Source organism: Vicugna pacos, chromosome 15 (genome assembly GCF_048564905.1).
Source record: "Vicugna pacos chromosome 15, VicPac4, whole genome shotgun sequence".
Lineage (NCBI taxonomy): Eukaryota > Metazoa > Chordata > Mammalia > Artiodactyla > Camelidae > Vicugna > Vicugna pacos.
Genome location: NC_133001.1, coordinates 22,885,491 through 22,901,554, shown reverse-complemented (window position 1 = coordinate 22,901,554; position 16,064 = coordinate 22,885,491). Strand labels below are relative to the sequence as shown.

The window sequence follows — 16,064 nt, the reverse complement described above, 5'->3', positions numbered from 1 at the left end:
CTAAAACCTTTTTAAAAATAAGTTATACAACCAGAATGTCTAGACTGTGGGAACAGAGGATTCAGTCAAGCGTTCCTTATTTCGAGAGGAGGAAGAAAAGCTGACTTTCTGTGGTTAGCAATGGTTATTGTTTTGTCATGAAAAGTGCAGTCAGAAGAGTAGTCACTCGACAGCTGTTAATTGATCCTTCCCACGATTGAGAAATAATAAAATACTCTGACCTTTTTAACCTTATTGCATCCCTCCGGCGTTTCGATGAAAACCAATTAGCCTCTTCTCTTTTTTTGGTGATAGCAGGTCCACATTCAGATCTTGCTCCCTAATAAGAAAATGATAAGCTAGGACGAAAAAGCAAATGGTCACCTGATCAACCAGAGTAAGAGAAACATCAGTGCTCTCTGCAGGGGCTGCTGGGCAGCTGCCCAGAAGGTTCATTAAAAGAGTCGAAAGTTAATCCTGACCTGCAGAATGGTATGGATGTCATCATGAATCTGTTGTCTGTTAACAATTCTTGAAGTGCTGAGATGCACAGTAATTGGTTTATGGTAACAAAGGAGCTGAAAAAGCTTATAACTAGTTAATTGTTGAAAAAAATAATACCATGGATTTTATTATCCCGTCATTGAGAGAGCTTTGGGGTGGTTACTATCAGTTTTGGTTCCACTAAAGGTACAATACAGACACTTATTCTTTATCCCCTAAATAGGATTTAGAGTGATTCTCTCTGGCCCTGAATAGGAGAATTGTTGCAGCCTTGAGCTTCTTGTACAGCTATTTTGGTAAATGACAGAGGCGAAGCCTCCAACAAGCGTATCTGAAATAAGAGGTGGTTTGACAGCCCAGGAAGGCTTTGATCATGTGATAAACGAGTCAATGGGAAGGAATCTCTCAGGTGAGAGAGCTATAGTTCTATCAATTATGTTGCTCTATAAATCTGGAGAACTGGGGAAAGAGACAGAGGTTGCCTTTCGGCTTCCTGCCAGATGGATTTCTAGGAGGAAGCCTCAGCTGCATTTCAGAACTTGTCTGTCTGGCAGATGAACTCACAGCCGAAGTATGTTAATGTAGGTAGGAATAATACGAAAGGACTGACTTACATCCTCAGTCTTCTGTATAAACCAGTCTGTGGTGGGGAGCTGCTTCTGATGGGGATGGAATGAAACAAATAAGAACACCCGGTTACAAACCCTCTTCTTTCAGTATCAATTTAAAATCCAGGGCTATACTTTCAAACGTGTATTATTTAGCAGTCCTCAAATTGGTCACTCTGACACAGATTGACTGTGAGGGACCTGGAATTCCCAAAGTGTGGTGTCTCTCATGGGAAACTCTCTACTTAGCTATGTCCAGTGGGTATTTTATTGCTGAAATGAGAAATTTAGCCGGGGTTGATACAGTGAACCTGTAGTGAACCCAGGAAAAGTGGCACAAGGGTCTCTGTTTCTCATTTCTCCTGGATGTATGGATTTCTCCAGCCCAAGCTCCCAAGTCTACGAAGTCTCTCAGGGAAAACTTATCTTAGAATGGCCTTGGTGTTGGAAATCTCCTAAGTAAGCTGTCCACAAGCATTTTTAATCTGGGTTACTAAACTGCTAAAAAAAAAAAAAAATCCCCCTGCAGCAACGTTGATGGACCTGGAGATAGTCATTCTAAGTGGAGTAAGCCAGAAAGAGAAAGAAAAATACCATATGATATCGCTTATATGCAGAATCTGAAAAAAGAAGACATAAATGAACTTATCTGCAAAACAGTAACTTATCTACAAAACAGAAAACAAACTTATTACTGAGGGAAAAGGGAGTGGGAGGGATAAATTGGGAGTTTGAGATTTGTAGATACTAACTACTAGATATAAAATAGATAAACAACAAATTTTTTTCTGTAGATCACAGGGAACTATATTCAATATCTTGTAGTAACCTGTAATGAAAAAGAATATGAAAACAAAAACAACAAAAAAAGAGCCCCTGGTTTTCTGAGATGGAGCACGTTCTCTGACATATGACAGCTTCACACCCGTCACTGGGAAGAAGAGGAAGGAATCGGTTCTAAGATGCTGAAGAAAACATTTAGTCCCTGGATCTTTGCAATGTTAGATGAATGTCAGAGTCCCCCACCTGCACGAACTCCAGGCCCTGACAATACAGTTGACCCTTGAACAACACAGGAACTGTGCATGTCCATTTATACACTGACTTTTTTCCAACAGTAAACACTATGGTACTACATGATCCCCAGTTGGTTGAATCTGTGGATGGGAAACTGTGGATACAGAGGAACTGAATATAGGGAGGGCCCACTATGTGTTAGACAAGGATTTTTGACTGTGGGAAGGGTCGGTGCCCCTAGCTCCAGCTTTGCTCAAGTATTAACTATTATTTTTTCTTAAATCTAAGTAGATATATATTATAAGTGAGTTGGTGGTAGGCTTCATATAAAGAAGGGACCAAATTTTCTGAAATACTCTGGCCAGAATTCAACTAATTTAACACCTCATGTGAATGAGCATATTATGAAATCTGGTCTTAAATTGCTATATTATACTGCCCCCTTATAACCATCCACAACTGACGTCCATTGATAAAGAGAAAGAGATGGAAGGATGAGGCTTTGGATCCATTAGACACACAAGTTGTTGGCAGTTACAGAAAACTATGGTGGCTACAGACATGGTTTTATCTTTCTCCTGTGATGTATTGTCAGGTCGACATCCTTGTGATTCTCTTGACCTTTGCTCATCTCAGAAGATGACTGCTTGTGTTAGCTTCCTACAGCTGCCATAACAATACCACAGACAGGCTGGCTCAAATAACACAAATGAGTTTCTTCTTAATTTGGGAAGCCAGGAGTCTGAGATCAAGGTGTCAGCAGGGTTGTTTTCTTCTCAGGCCTCTATCCTTGGCTTGTATGTGGCCATCTTCTTCTGATGTTTAAATATGGTCTTCCTTCTGCTCAGGTCTGTGTCCTAATCTCTCTTTATAAGGGCACCAGTCATGTTATATTAGGGCCCACCTTAATGGCCTCATTTTGCCTTAATTATCTCTTTAAAGAGTATCTCCATATAAAATCCCATCTGAAATTTTGGGGGTATGATTTAAACATAGAAGTTTGGGGAAAACAATTCAGAACATAACAGTGCTGAAGCCTGAACTAACATGACCACGTTCAAGGACAGGAACACGTCAGCTGGATCTCCCTCTTAGAAGCCCCACCAGGCTCATTGCCCAGACAGAACTGGAACACGTGACCAACCCTAGATGAAAAGAAAGGCCAGGAAGGGGGGCGGGGGATGGGTTTGTTGTGATTTGCTCAGCTCAATCACAGTCCATCACCTTGGGCTGGGTACTTCATTTACTAGCACAAAATCCGGTTGTGTTAGCAACTAAGAAGGTGGAAGGATGCATATTACATACATATACACAAGAATTTGCCTCAGGGTTAAAAAGGAAAACAAAAAAACATGGTTTCACTGAATGAACTTGTTTAATTTTATTCTGGGCTGGGGTTGGGGGTGGAGGTACAGCTGATACTAGACACAGTTGTAAAGACTCAGTGGTCTTCCCACTGTTCTCCTTCCTTCTCCTCTCTCTCACCTGCCCACCCCCAACGCCTTCCTAGATTCTGTGTCAGCTGATCTTCTGCCCGTCCTCTCAGAACACCTCCTCTCAGTGTGCCTCTCCGTGGTATCCAGTGTGAATATAGGTAGACCTCACTTGAGTATGCTTCATTTTATCGTGCTTCACAGATAACTGCATCTTTTACCAGTTGAAGGCTTGTGGCAACCCTGCACCGAGCAAGGCTGTCAGTGCCATTTTCCAACAGCATTTGCTCATTTCCTGTTGGTCACATTTTGCTAGTTTGTGCAGTATTTCAAGCTTTTAAAAATTATATTTGTTACAGTGATCTGTGGTGAGTGATTTTGATGGTACTATTGTAATGGTTTCGGGCTGCCAACAACTGCACCCAAATAAGACAGAGACTGTGATCAATAAATGTTGTGTATGTTCTGACTGCTCCCCTGATTGGCCATTCCCTTGTCTCTGTCCCTCTCCTCAAGCCTCCCTTTTATTCCCTGAGACACATAATACTGAACTTAGGCCAACTTTATAATGGCCTCTGTGTGTTCTAGTGAGAGGAAGAGTCACACGTCTCTCACTTTAAATAAAAACCTGGAAATGATTAGGCAGAGTGAGGAAGATACACTGAGACCAAGACAGGCCAAAGGCTAGGCTTCTTGCACCAAACAGTGGGCCAAGGTGTGAATGCAAAGGAAATGTTCTCAAAGAAAATGAAAAGTGCTCCTCTAGTAAACACATGAGTGATAAGAAAGCCAGCAGCCTTACTTCTGATGTGGAGAAAGTTCTAGAAGACTGAACCAGCCACAACATTACCTTCAGGCCAAAGCCTAATCCAGAGCAAGGCCCTAACTCTACTCAGTTCTATGAAGGGTGAGAGAGGTGAGGAAGCTGCAGAAGAAAAGCCTGAAGCCAGCAGCGCTTGGTTCATGAGGTTAAGGAAAGAAGCCACCTCCATAACCTCAGAGAGCAAGGTGAGGCAGTAGGTGCTGCTGTAGAAGCTGCAGCAAGTCATCCAGAAGGTCCGATTAAGATCGTGAAGGAAGGCGGCCACACTAAACAACACATTTTCAATGTCGATGAAACAGCCTTCTATTGGAAGAAAATGCTAGGACTTTCATAGCTATAAAGGAGAAATCAGTGGCTGGCTTCAAAGGACAGGTTGACTCTTTTTAGAGGCTAACGAGATGGTGACTTTAAGTTGAAACCAGGGCTCATTTACCATTCCAAAAATGGGCCCTTAAGAATTCTACTAAATGTACTCTATCTGTGCTCTATAAATGGAACAAATAAAGCCTGGATGACAGCACATCTGTTTACAACATGTTTTACTGAATATTTTAAGCCCACTTTTGAGACCTACTGCTCAGAAAGATTCAGAATATTCCTGCTCATTGACAAGGCACTTGGTCACCCAAGAGCTCTGATGTTCAATGAGATTAATCTTGTTTTCATACCTGCAAGTATAACATCCATTCTGCAGCCCATGGATCAAGGAGTAATTTAAACTCTCAAGTCCTAGTATTTAAGAAATGCGTTCCCTAAGGCTATAGCTGCCACAGTGATTATTCTGCTATATCTGGTTCAAAGCCAACTGAAAACCTTTTGGAAAGGATTCGCCATTCTAGATGCCATTAAGAACATTTGTGACTGATGGGAAGAGGTCAAATATCAGCATTAACAGGAGTTTGGAAGAAGTTCATTCCAGCCCTGATGGATGACTTTGGAGGTTTCTAGACTTCAGTGGAAGAAGTGACTGCAAATGTGATAGAAATAGCAGGAGAACTGGAATTAGTAGTGAAGCCGGAGGATGAGACTGAATTGCTGCAATCTCGTGATAAGCAGCAACTCCTCATCTGTTTAAGTTTTATGAATAAACAAAGACAGTGGTTTCCTGAGGTGGGACCTCCTCCTGGTGAAGGTGCTGTGAAGATTGTTGAAATGGCAACAAAATACTTAGATTATGACATAAACTTAGTTGATAAAGCAGTGGCAGGGGTTAAGAAGATTGACTCCAATTTTGAAAGTTCTATTGTGGGTAAAATTCTGTCAAATAGCACAGCATGTTACAAAGAAATTCTTTGTGAAAGGAAGAGTCAATTGATGCAGTGAACTTTGTTGTTTTATTTTAAGAAAATATCAGAGTTCTCCAGCCTTCAACAGCCACCACCCTGATCAGTCAGCAGCCATCAACACTAAGGCAAGACCCTCCACCAACAGAAAGATTGACAACTTACTGAAGGCTCCGATGATGGTTTTTTTTAAACATTTTTTAGTAATAAAACATTTTTAATATAGATACGTACTTTTGGGGACATAATGTGATTGCAAACAATAGATTACAACATAGTACAAACATAACTTCTATATGCACTGGAAAACCAAAAAATTCATGTGACTCACTTTATTGTGGTGATTTGAAACGAAACCTATAGTTTGTCCATGGTATGCCTATAAATACAAGTGATTGCAATGCCTTTCTGAAAGAGATTTCCATTTTAAGCTTTACTTTATAATCAGAGGCTTTGCTCACAGTTTAAGGATTTTCAGGCACTAGTGTGCAAACAAGAGAGCTTTAGGGTCAGACCAGCTATCCTAGTGCCCAGAAATCACCCTGAATTGGTGACAGAGTTTACAGATGGCTACCTGCTCTGCTTAGACAGAAGGTTGGCACTGAATATTGGCTTGAACAAGTGTAGCCCTAGAATATTAAACCTAGATTAACTAATTGACTTTTTTTTTATTGCTGTGTAATGAATTACCACAAATATAGCAGCTTGAAACAACACTCACTTTATTATCTCACTGTTCAGTGGGTGAGAAGTCTGTTGTGGATTTGTCTGGATTCTCTGCTTATGGCCTCGCAGGACTGAAATCGAGATGTTGGCCAGGTTGCATTCCTATTGGGAGGATCTAAAAAAGAATCTGCTTTCCAACGTGCTGGTTGCAATCAGAATTCATTGCTTTGTGACTGTAGGACTGACGCCCTCATTTTCTTGTTGGCTGTTAGATCTGAGGGTAGGGCCACTCTCAGGTCCTCGCTATATGACCCCCTCCATCTTCAAGCCAGTTTTGAATCTCCCTTGTACTTCAGTCTCTGACTTCCTGTTTTGCTATCAGCCTGAGAAAACCCTCTACTTTTAAGGGGCTCCTATAATTAGATTACACCAGGAAATATCCCTAATTTAAGGTCAACTAATGAATCTCAACCACATCTGAAAACTTTCTTTTGCCATGTAAAGGAACATAATCAGAGGAGTTACAGCCGGGGAAAGAAATCAGGGTTGGGGGGCCATCCTAGAATTCTGCTTACCACGGTTGTCTCTGGCTGAGGGCATATCCATGGAAAAGTGAAATGTCTGCCTTATTGATTTCTTTTGGCATTTTGACCAGCATTAAGACAAATTAAAACAGCACGGTACATAGACTTGACCAACCCAGTGAGTTAGCTCATGGATGAGCCTTTGGAGATAGTCATGCCACATGGAAGAGGAAGGAAAGGAGTTAGAAGAGAACTTTGAACTGTATGAAAATAGAAAGGGAAGCATGTTCGCTTCAGTTGCTCTCATATTCCCAGTGCGTGATCTAGTGTGTCATGGAATTAGTACTCAGTGAGTGTTTGAGTGAATGAATGAATGATTAGACTGTGTATTAGTCACTTTTTCTTAACACCTCCCCCAATCTTTTTCACTTATAAGAACACAGATTTTAATTTCTAATTATCTTGCTCTTGGTATTTTCTTTGCTCCTGATGGATCCTTGGTAAAAGAGACCAAGTCAAAGCACACAATTACATTAAAGTCTCTCAGAAATGGATATATATCATATTACGTCACATGGTCAATCCCATAGCCATGGGATGGGGAAAACTGGCCCATCTACTGAAAGGTACTGCAGCTGCACATGACAAAGGAATTATCCTAATACAGGGAGAGGCAGCATATTTGGCATCGGTGATGTGATCAATCACAGACTATCCACAATTGATTGGCTAATAATTGTCCCTGCTCCTATGTTAGCTGATTTGCTAAGGTTTGGCATAGAGGAGGGATATTTAGGTGGGAGGGGTAGACAGGGATTTTTCTACTCTCACTCTGAGCTTTCTCTCCTGGCTTCTCTTACTTCCTTGTGGACAACATAATAGGCATCAGATAACATTCAGTAAGGACATTTCAGTGACCCACTTAACCCGCTTCACTGCAACACCCACACCCACAGGTCCTCCATCCTCGGGCTTTAAGAAAACAATTTGATTTTCCATATTCTCCAGGGACCCCTCAGATACTATTACCTAATGCATAGTTTTTACATGGAAGATTTGATTTCTCACTGTTTAAATATACTTCAAACCTAATCCAGACAAAATAATGACATTCATTTTTTACCTCAAAGATGAGAAGCATATTTTTGTAAAGGAAATATATATGTAGATCAATCTGTCTGTCCTCAAAGAAGATTATATCCTATCCCTTGCATTCAGGCAGCATTAGTCTTAAATTAAAGCAATATATAGTGAAAAAATACTGTTCTTTTTTCTTTTAATGCATGCTCATTACTCAAACTTGGAGGAAAAGTTGTTGTGGAAATAACATTTTAGTCAATAGATTGCTAACATATTATATTATGTGCCTTGCACCTTGGGTAATGTGATGTATGGAAAATTACTTACCTATTAGTCTTCAGTAGAAGCCAGATGAACAATGAGAATTGGTAATTCATCTTATTTTCAAGGATTTTCAACACTATCTGTGTCCTTGGGGCTACTTTCACAGATGTTACACTTTACTGTTTCCTGATCCAAAGCGACAGGAGGCTTTTTTTTTTTTTAAGTCTAAGATTTAAAAGAGAATTGAGGCTTGTCTGAGCTATGCGTCCTTAAAGACAGGCAGGCAGAAACATAACCATTTGTTTCTATTTCTTTTCAAACGTGACAACTAGAACAATGGCTGTGTTTTCCCCTTCATGGGAAGTTTCCAAAGCATGTGGATGGTGGCAGTTGTATCATCAAGTAAAAAGCTGAGTGCTAGCTCCACATCTCACCTTTACCCTTGGTCTTGATGAACACCTCCTGCCATAAAGGGAAAAGTAAAAACTATCACCATCCTCTTATTTCTCTGGTGGAAACCATTAGGTTTTTCTGTTAGCTGGTGAGTCAGAGTGTCCTTAAATCCTTGTTGAATAAACAAACAACAAACTAATAAGGTGGTTGGGGGAACACTGGTATAAATGTTGATGAGGAGAGAGTCAAAAGCATGTGGTTCTCCCAGCAGTCGCAACAACCCTCATGGTGTCACAGTTACTTCCAGAAAAAAAAAAGATCCTTCCTGTCAGATACCTCCTGTCAACAGTGTTTTTCTGTCTTTGGGGTTTATTACAGTAAATGCAATCTTTTTCTTCAAGAGTTTGAACTGAAGGGTGAAGGAGGACCTGGATTAAACCATAGAATTGTGCAGCAAAACTAGCTAGGTGTTTGCCAAACCCCATTCTGCTTCTTTCTGAGCACACAAACTACATTTTCCAGACTTGATACAGTTAGGTGTGAATCCTGAGTTGCAGCAAATGAAATACAAACAGAAATTAAGTGAGCCGCTTTCCAGGAACATGCCATCCAAGTCTTTCCGTTAGCAATCCCTTCACTGATTGGGTGATGCTGATGGTGAAGAGAGTTGGTGAAGTTGGATGGTGGTCTTGGAAACCATGTAGTGAAGATCATATAATAACAAAATGAAAGAAGGCTGGATACCTGAATCACCATTTGGAGAAGTGTCCTCTGCTGAGCAAGAATTCCTATTTTGGACATCTTAGAATGAAGAGTAAACTTCCACTGTATTTGAATCATGGTGTGTTTTGGACTTTGTTATTGCATCTATGCTTGATTGCATATACAATTTTATGGTGTCCTGAAATTGTAGCATAGGGTAAAAAGATGATCTCTTAAGTGAAATCCAAGAATAATGTAAGGATTTCTGTTCTTCGTTAATTTTGAAATACAGGAATAATTTAATTTGCACACGTCCTTAAACAATATGGAGAGGGGAGTGGGATGGGGGAGAGGATTTACATACCTAAATCTGAACTCTAACCAGAGTTAGCATGGTGGATTCTTCATTGATAACCGCTGAGGTTTAGAAATTTTTAATCAGTAAATGTAATTAATCATTCCTTGAGATGACTGCAAACCTGACCATCTTTGATGACAGAGCCATTTCTCTAAACTGTACACAGACATCTGACCCACAGAAACTGAGATAATGAAGACTGTTTTTGAGCTACAATTTGAGGATAATTTGTAGAACCTGTAGGAGTTCTTACTTTGTATCTACTAGAGCTGGCTGTATATAACTTACCCCAGAATTTCTACTCATAACCATCAGATTTGCCTACATATTGCTTACAAAAGACATGAATAGGATTGTTCACAGCAGCACTATTCATAATAGCCCACACTGGACAATTCCTGAGTGTTCACTACATTAAATATTCACCAGATGGGATAAATAAGTAAATTGTGGTATATTCACAAGATGGAAGACTATACAGCTTTGAACATGGTTAATATACAACTAAACACAACAATACAGATAGATTTCACAAAGAAGCAGGGTACAAAGGGAACCTAATTTATCAATTATGTAAAGTATTCTGTTTTCTAATCAGTATAATATCAGTATGATAATTACCCTCTGGGGGGATTAAGGTGGAAAGGGGGCTCAAAATGGGCTTTGTGTTGTAGGTAGTATTTTCTTTCTTGAAATGAATGCTGTACATGATATGCTCTTTGTGAAAATTCATTCAGGTTTACACCTTAGTATGTCTACATTTCTGTGTAAGTATTAAATATTAAAACTTTTAAAGGTTTAAAAATGTGCATGCCTTTGTGATAGACATCTACCTTAATACTATTATTGAACATATGCATAAAGCTGTGTGTGTGAGCATATATGCACTATGAAATGAAATTTGGAGAGAACCCTCATATCCACTAAAGTGACGAGTTAAATAAATTGTGGAGTGTTCGTCAAATGGTTTGTTAAATTCTATTGGAATGAATGTGGTAATCTGTCTGCTGATAAAGATGCTCACTGTATCCTTCTCAGTGAAAATAATAGGGTCATAGGCATACATGCAAGGGACTGACAGAACCACAGAGGGTTAGACAGATACAAAGATAATTACCAAAATAGTAATACTGATTTACCTGGTTGGTAACTTCCTGGCTGATCATTTTTTTTTCCTTTTTGTTTACCTGTATTTTTAGTATGCCCGTGGGTTTGGTGTGACTTTATGTTTTGTATTAATTTGATTTTAACATCTTAGAAGCCGGAAGTCATGCTTTTTATTCAACACCACTCATTGTTCACATATTTATCACATTGAACCATAGACCTTGTACAAAGTCAAAACTCAATAAATATTCACTTTCTGCCTGACTAAATAAAAAGCCATAAGAAATCATTTATAATCTTAATCCATATATTTTAATACATCTTAGAGAAGGGCATTTCTGTGTTCTAACAGGTTGTGCAGATAGAGACAACACTGAAAATGTTGTGTATTTGCCTGCATTTTGTGTGGGAGAGTTACATATTAGATCCTGGCTGGAAGGCATTTTGGACATTAAATGAGAGGGAGAGATGCAATTGAGAAGGAACAAGAAAGGTGGTGTCTCCAGTTGGTTAAGAGTCTGTGGACATTTCTTTTCAAGTCTGTTGAACAATGTGTTAATTTCTTTATCTGATGTGTAGGCTCCTTGTCTGATTTTGTGAAGGTTACATAGACCTTGACTCATTCACAGAGAGGAAACAACATGCTAGCATCTTCACAGCCCAGGCAGGTGGTTGGTGACAGGATGTTGAGTGATCCGAAGCCTAGAATTGTAACTGGTTGTTGATTCTGTATGTGAGGCTCAAGTTCTATGTTTTGTATTTCCTGTCTGAGAATGACTTTACAAAAATACTGGAAAAATTCATAGTAATTTGAGCAATTTTTTTCTCTTTTCCCCCTTTCGGTGGGTACACGTGTATGGTGGTATGCCGCAGATTAAACATTAGCAGCCCTTACTATTTTGTTGCAAAACAACACCGACAGCTAACCACTTAAATGTAATAACTCCAACTCGGGTGTCTCAGTGGAAGCAAAACTGTTCACAAATGGCAAATTGTAAGTGCAGATGAGGGAGGGGGAAGGGGAAGACGGGAACAGTAAGAAAGGGTTAAACATTTTTTTCAAGCCATAACCAGCACTTTGCCTAACACAAAAATAGCAGTTTGATATTTTATGCAAATTAATTTATGTAATATGAGAGAAATTAATAGTAGTCTTGGCACAGGAGCTAGATGGATTGAATTATAAAAAATGGAAAGACAGTAAATGAATGGTTACTTTCAAGATTATGGATTATCCAGACTTCATTTTCTCTCTCCCTTCTCCTGTCTTTTGGGCATTCATCACATAACTACAAGAATTCAGACAAAATTTTTAAAAGATGATTAAAGCTCAAAAGGTTTCATTTATCTGCTTGCTGGAGTCTATTTTAGAAAGTGAAGTGAGGGATCTCTCAAAGCAGTTGACTTAAAAACTTCACATCTCTAATTTAGTTTTGTTTTTTTTTTTCTATTCACGGTCCCATTTACCCTAAGTGTAGTTTTAAAAATCATATGAAAAAGCTGAAATATTATTTACCATTTGTTATTCTAAGCTTTATAAGTCAGTTGGAAAGAGGAGAGTGAAGTAGATTTGGCTTAATGAAATATTCCAAGTGAATGACTTGGAGGTACATTCGTTGAATGAGACAGTAGGTGGATTTGGCAATGTGCTCACTGCAAGATTGGTTAACAGGTGATGCTTGGCCCCAGTGCTAGGGTGGAGTGTATTCAACTGAGCACACTTGCAGGGCCCTGAGGTATGTGCTGGTAAGCATTCCAAGGGGCTAATAAATCTCTAATTATGATTCAGAAAATAAATAACCAACCCACACTACGGAATAGTACCATTTACTAGCTGTGTAACTTCAAGCAAGATAATCCAATGCGTCTTTCTCCTTATGTGTAAAATGGAAATGATCATCCGGACCCTGAAGAATTGTTGATTGTCTTATAGCAGACCTTTCACATCTCTTACTTATAAGGTCTAACACATATTAGGTGCTCAATAAAGATTACAAACAGTTGTCATTATTTTGTTCATTGTAATACATATTTGTGCTTCTTAGTTTGTGATTAAAAATGAGATTATACTTCCCTTTTCAAATGGAAACAAGTAATGCATGAACCCCATTACTAGGTTATATACCAGGAATTATCCCCTGTCAAATTTTCTCGTTATTCCTGAGTGTCTGTCACAGGATAAGCTCCTGTATGTTCTGTACAAATTCCTGATGTGCTTTACGTATCACTGCCACGGCGCTGTCTCAATGACTAAGGGGCCCCCTGGGTTTCCTGCTTTGCTGGGACAGTTCTCTGCTGGTGTTTTGCCTCTGTGACTATTTTGATAACCTTGATTTCAGAGAAAGGATCTTGACTTTAGGACCACAAAAACAGTCCAAGTATTTTCCACAAGTGAGAAAAAAAAATGAGAGACATTTCTAGTATCGAGAAATTTATTATCCACTAGTTTCTCTGAAAATTAAATTACTCATAATGTACTCCAGCAGATACTGAGTGATATTTTGAGAATGTAATATTCGAGAAATGATTAGCAAATAAAAAAGCCATGATATTAAATTCAATTGTTAGATAAAGATTTTAAAAGAGTCATAATTCATAGATAATACAAAATTAAACCAGTGAATTAAAGGAAAACTAGCAGGAGTGGAGGGCTTGTATAAGAAGAAAATAAGTGAAAGTGAGCTAACAGTCAGTCTGGTTCGGAAGAAAGGGCTCTAGATAATCATTTTTGGCATTAAATGAAACTTTGCAAATGTTAGCTATAAATTTGAATATAAACATTAGTAGAATAGAAATAAAAACTAGAACATCCAATAAAGCAGATGACTAAAACCAAATAAGATATGGTTAATATGGGCAATAATAAATGGGGAAAAAAAGAGGTAAATTGTAGACATTGGAAAATAAGATGGGTATATTAGAATCTCACCAAAATCCATGTCTTTCTCTTCTCCCTGACTATACCGCTGGACCACATTTTCCATATTCTTGTGCAGTTTGCTGTTGTCAAATGATATCTAGACAATAGAGCATAAGAAAAAATTGTCACTTCCAGGGCTGGTCCCAAGAGTCCCCTCATGAGGCCTCCTTGGTACTTGTTTCCTAAGAGTAGATGGAGGTGACTATGGTAATCAAATTTGGACTTGATTCATTGAAGATGGCAAAACCTTTATTCACGTGCATCCTTCGGTGATGGTAAGGAGCAGCCCTCTGCTCCTTTGCACCCTGGGTCAATCAAGACTTACAGGAGAAATAAACTTGTATTACATTTAAGTCATTGCACAATGATTTTATGTCTGTTTCATATACAGCTAGTGTTCAGTAATAGTATGGCTGAAATAAAATCAAATATAGTATGATTACAATAAATGTGAATGGATTCAATTTCCCAGATAAGCCAGATTTAGAAAAATGTGCTGTTGCTTAATGTGATTGACTTTCCTGGGTCAGGGAGACCAGATCATTCACGTCTGGAAGGTGTATTTATATGTGAGGGAGGGTGGCAGGTGTTCTTTGAAAGAAGTGTATACTACTCCTATCAATAATGTTGTGGCAGGAAGTAATGTGGGACTAGATCTAATGGGAGCAAAAGCTTTTTCCTCTTTCTTTCTTGTTTATATCCTTTTGATTGATATTGAATTGTATTTTCTAAATCTACATTCTGTGTGTACGGAATTTTGAGGAAATCTTCTGTTTTCTAGTGCTGCCCCCTTATTTTCAGTTGAATCAGTTTTACTATTTATTCTTTTGATTTATTATTCTTTTTGGAATCATATTTTGAATTTCTAAGAACTCTGCTCTTTCATAGCAATAAGTTCTTGTTTTATAGATTTTTCTGAGGATATTAATTTTAATTATTTAAACATTTATGTTGTCTACATATATTCTCTCACCTGGAGGGTCAGCCTTATTTGTTTTGGTTTTTTTCATTCTGCCTTTCTTTCATGCTGTTATTGTCTGTTTTATGGGATGTCTTGGTCATCTGTCCATTGTGTAAGGTTCTTGTAAGAGTAGTACACTTTTTTGAAAAGTGCTCTCACATCACCATCAAGTATTCTGTTTTCTCAGCAACAAATTGAGATTCTAATAGAATTTGGGAATTCTGTGAAAGAACAGGATGGGAGCATGTGATCAGGATGTCTTTCTTTTTGGGTATGAGGTAAGTTTGCCTGCTCAAATGGAGAAATCCTTAGCTTCAGTTTGGCCCCAGCATTCCCTTTGGGACTGTCCCAACAGCAGATTCACTGCTTTATTCACAAATTCTTGTGTGTTTGGCTTGAAGGAAAAATCAGAACCAGGAGCACTGAGAGTAGGAGACTGTCGCAGCTGTTACACAGACTTTTCATCAAGTATCTCACTGACCATCCAGCTCTGGTTTCTAGTCTCTGGTGCATCTGATGGGCATAATTCCAGGTTTCTGTTAGGAAAACATAGTTTTTAAGTGATCCTGTCTTTAATTATATTGTGTTGAGGTTTATCACCCCATTTAGGATTCACTGTTAACATAATTTCCTCTGTGTTGTATTATCTGTAAGGTCCTTAACATTCTCTTCTAATTGTAGTATTGTTCTTTGTTTTCTTTTGAATTTACTTTTATTTTGTGTATCTTCTATCATTGATTCAGTGATTGGGAGGGATGGAAGGTAATCATGCTCATTTACCTTTCTGTTTTCTCCATAGAGTTCAGATATTTCTTGCATTAAATGTTACTTTTTAACTTTAAAATGCTTAAATTACTTTTATTACTTTTCCTTGCTACTATCTTAGGTAGTAGATGACACTTATGCCAGTAATCTTTTTCTTTGAAGAGTCATGTTGATTTCACTATTTAGTAAATACTGACTATGCTTATATGTGTAATACTGAATTGACATGTGGCTACAGTTTATTAGCAGATATAGCTCCAATTTTAAAGACATTTCACCCAAGTTAAATCTACATGATTTACTTTAGGAATGTTTTTCTCACTAGATTCTCTGAGAATAACTACTGTCATCAGGTCTAAAATTCTCTAGTTGGCTTCTCCTTCTCTTCCTCCTCTCATTTCTCGTTCTCTTTTTCTTACTCCTTTTTCTTCTAATTCTGAAGTTGAGATAAGTAGAAGAAAACATAGGAAAAAGGTTACTTGATATGGGTCTTGACAGTGACTTTTTGGATATGACACCAAAAGCATAAGCAACAAAAGCAAAAATCAGCAAGTGACACTACATCAAACTTAGAAGTTTCTGCACAGCAAAAGAAATAATCAACAAATAAAAAGGGAACCTACAGAATGGAACAATATATTTACAAACCTCCTATCTGAAAAGAGGTTAGTATCTAA

The 16,064-nt window shown here is 38.4% G+C and overlaps 1 long non-coding RNA gene across 1 annotated transcript; it reads right to left on the bottom strand.

The window, feature by feature from the left end:
• Positions 1-226: 226 nt before the first annotated feature.
• Positions 227-14,746, bottom strand: LOC140685869 (uncharacterized). Its single transcript, XR_012059308.1, has 4 exons — positions 14,635-14,746; positions 13,671-13,758; positions 8,245-8,406; positions 227-338 (listed from the first exon to the last, which is right to left on the bottom strand). It is a non-coding gene; the product is annotated as an uncharacterized lncRNA (long non-coding RNA).
• Positions 14,747-16,064: the final 1,318 nt, after the last annotated feature.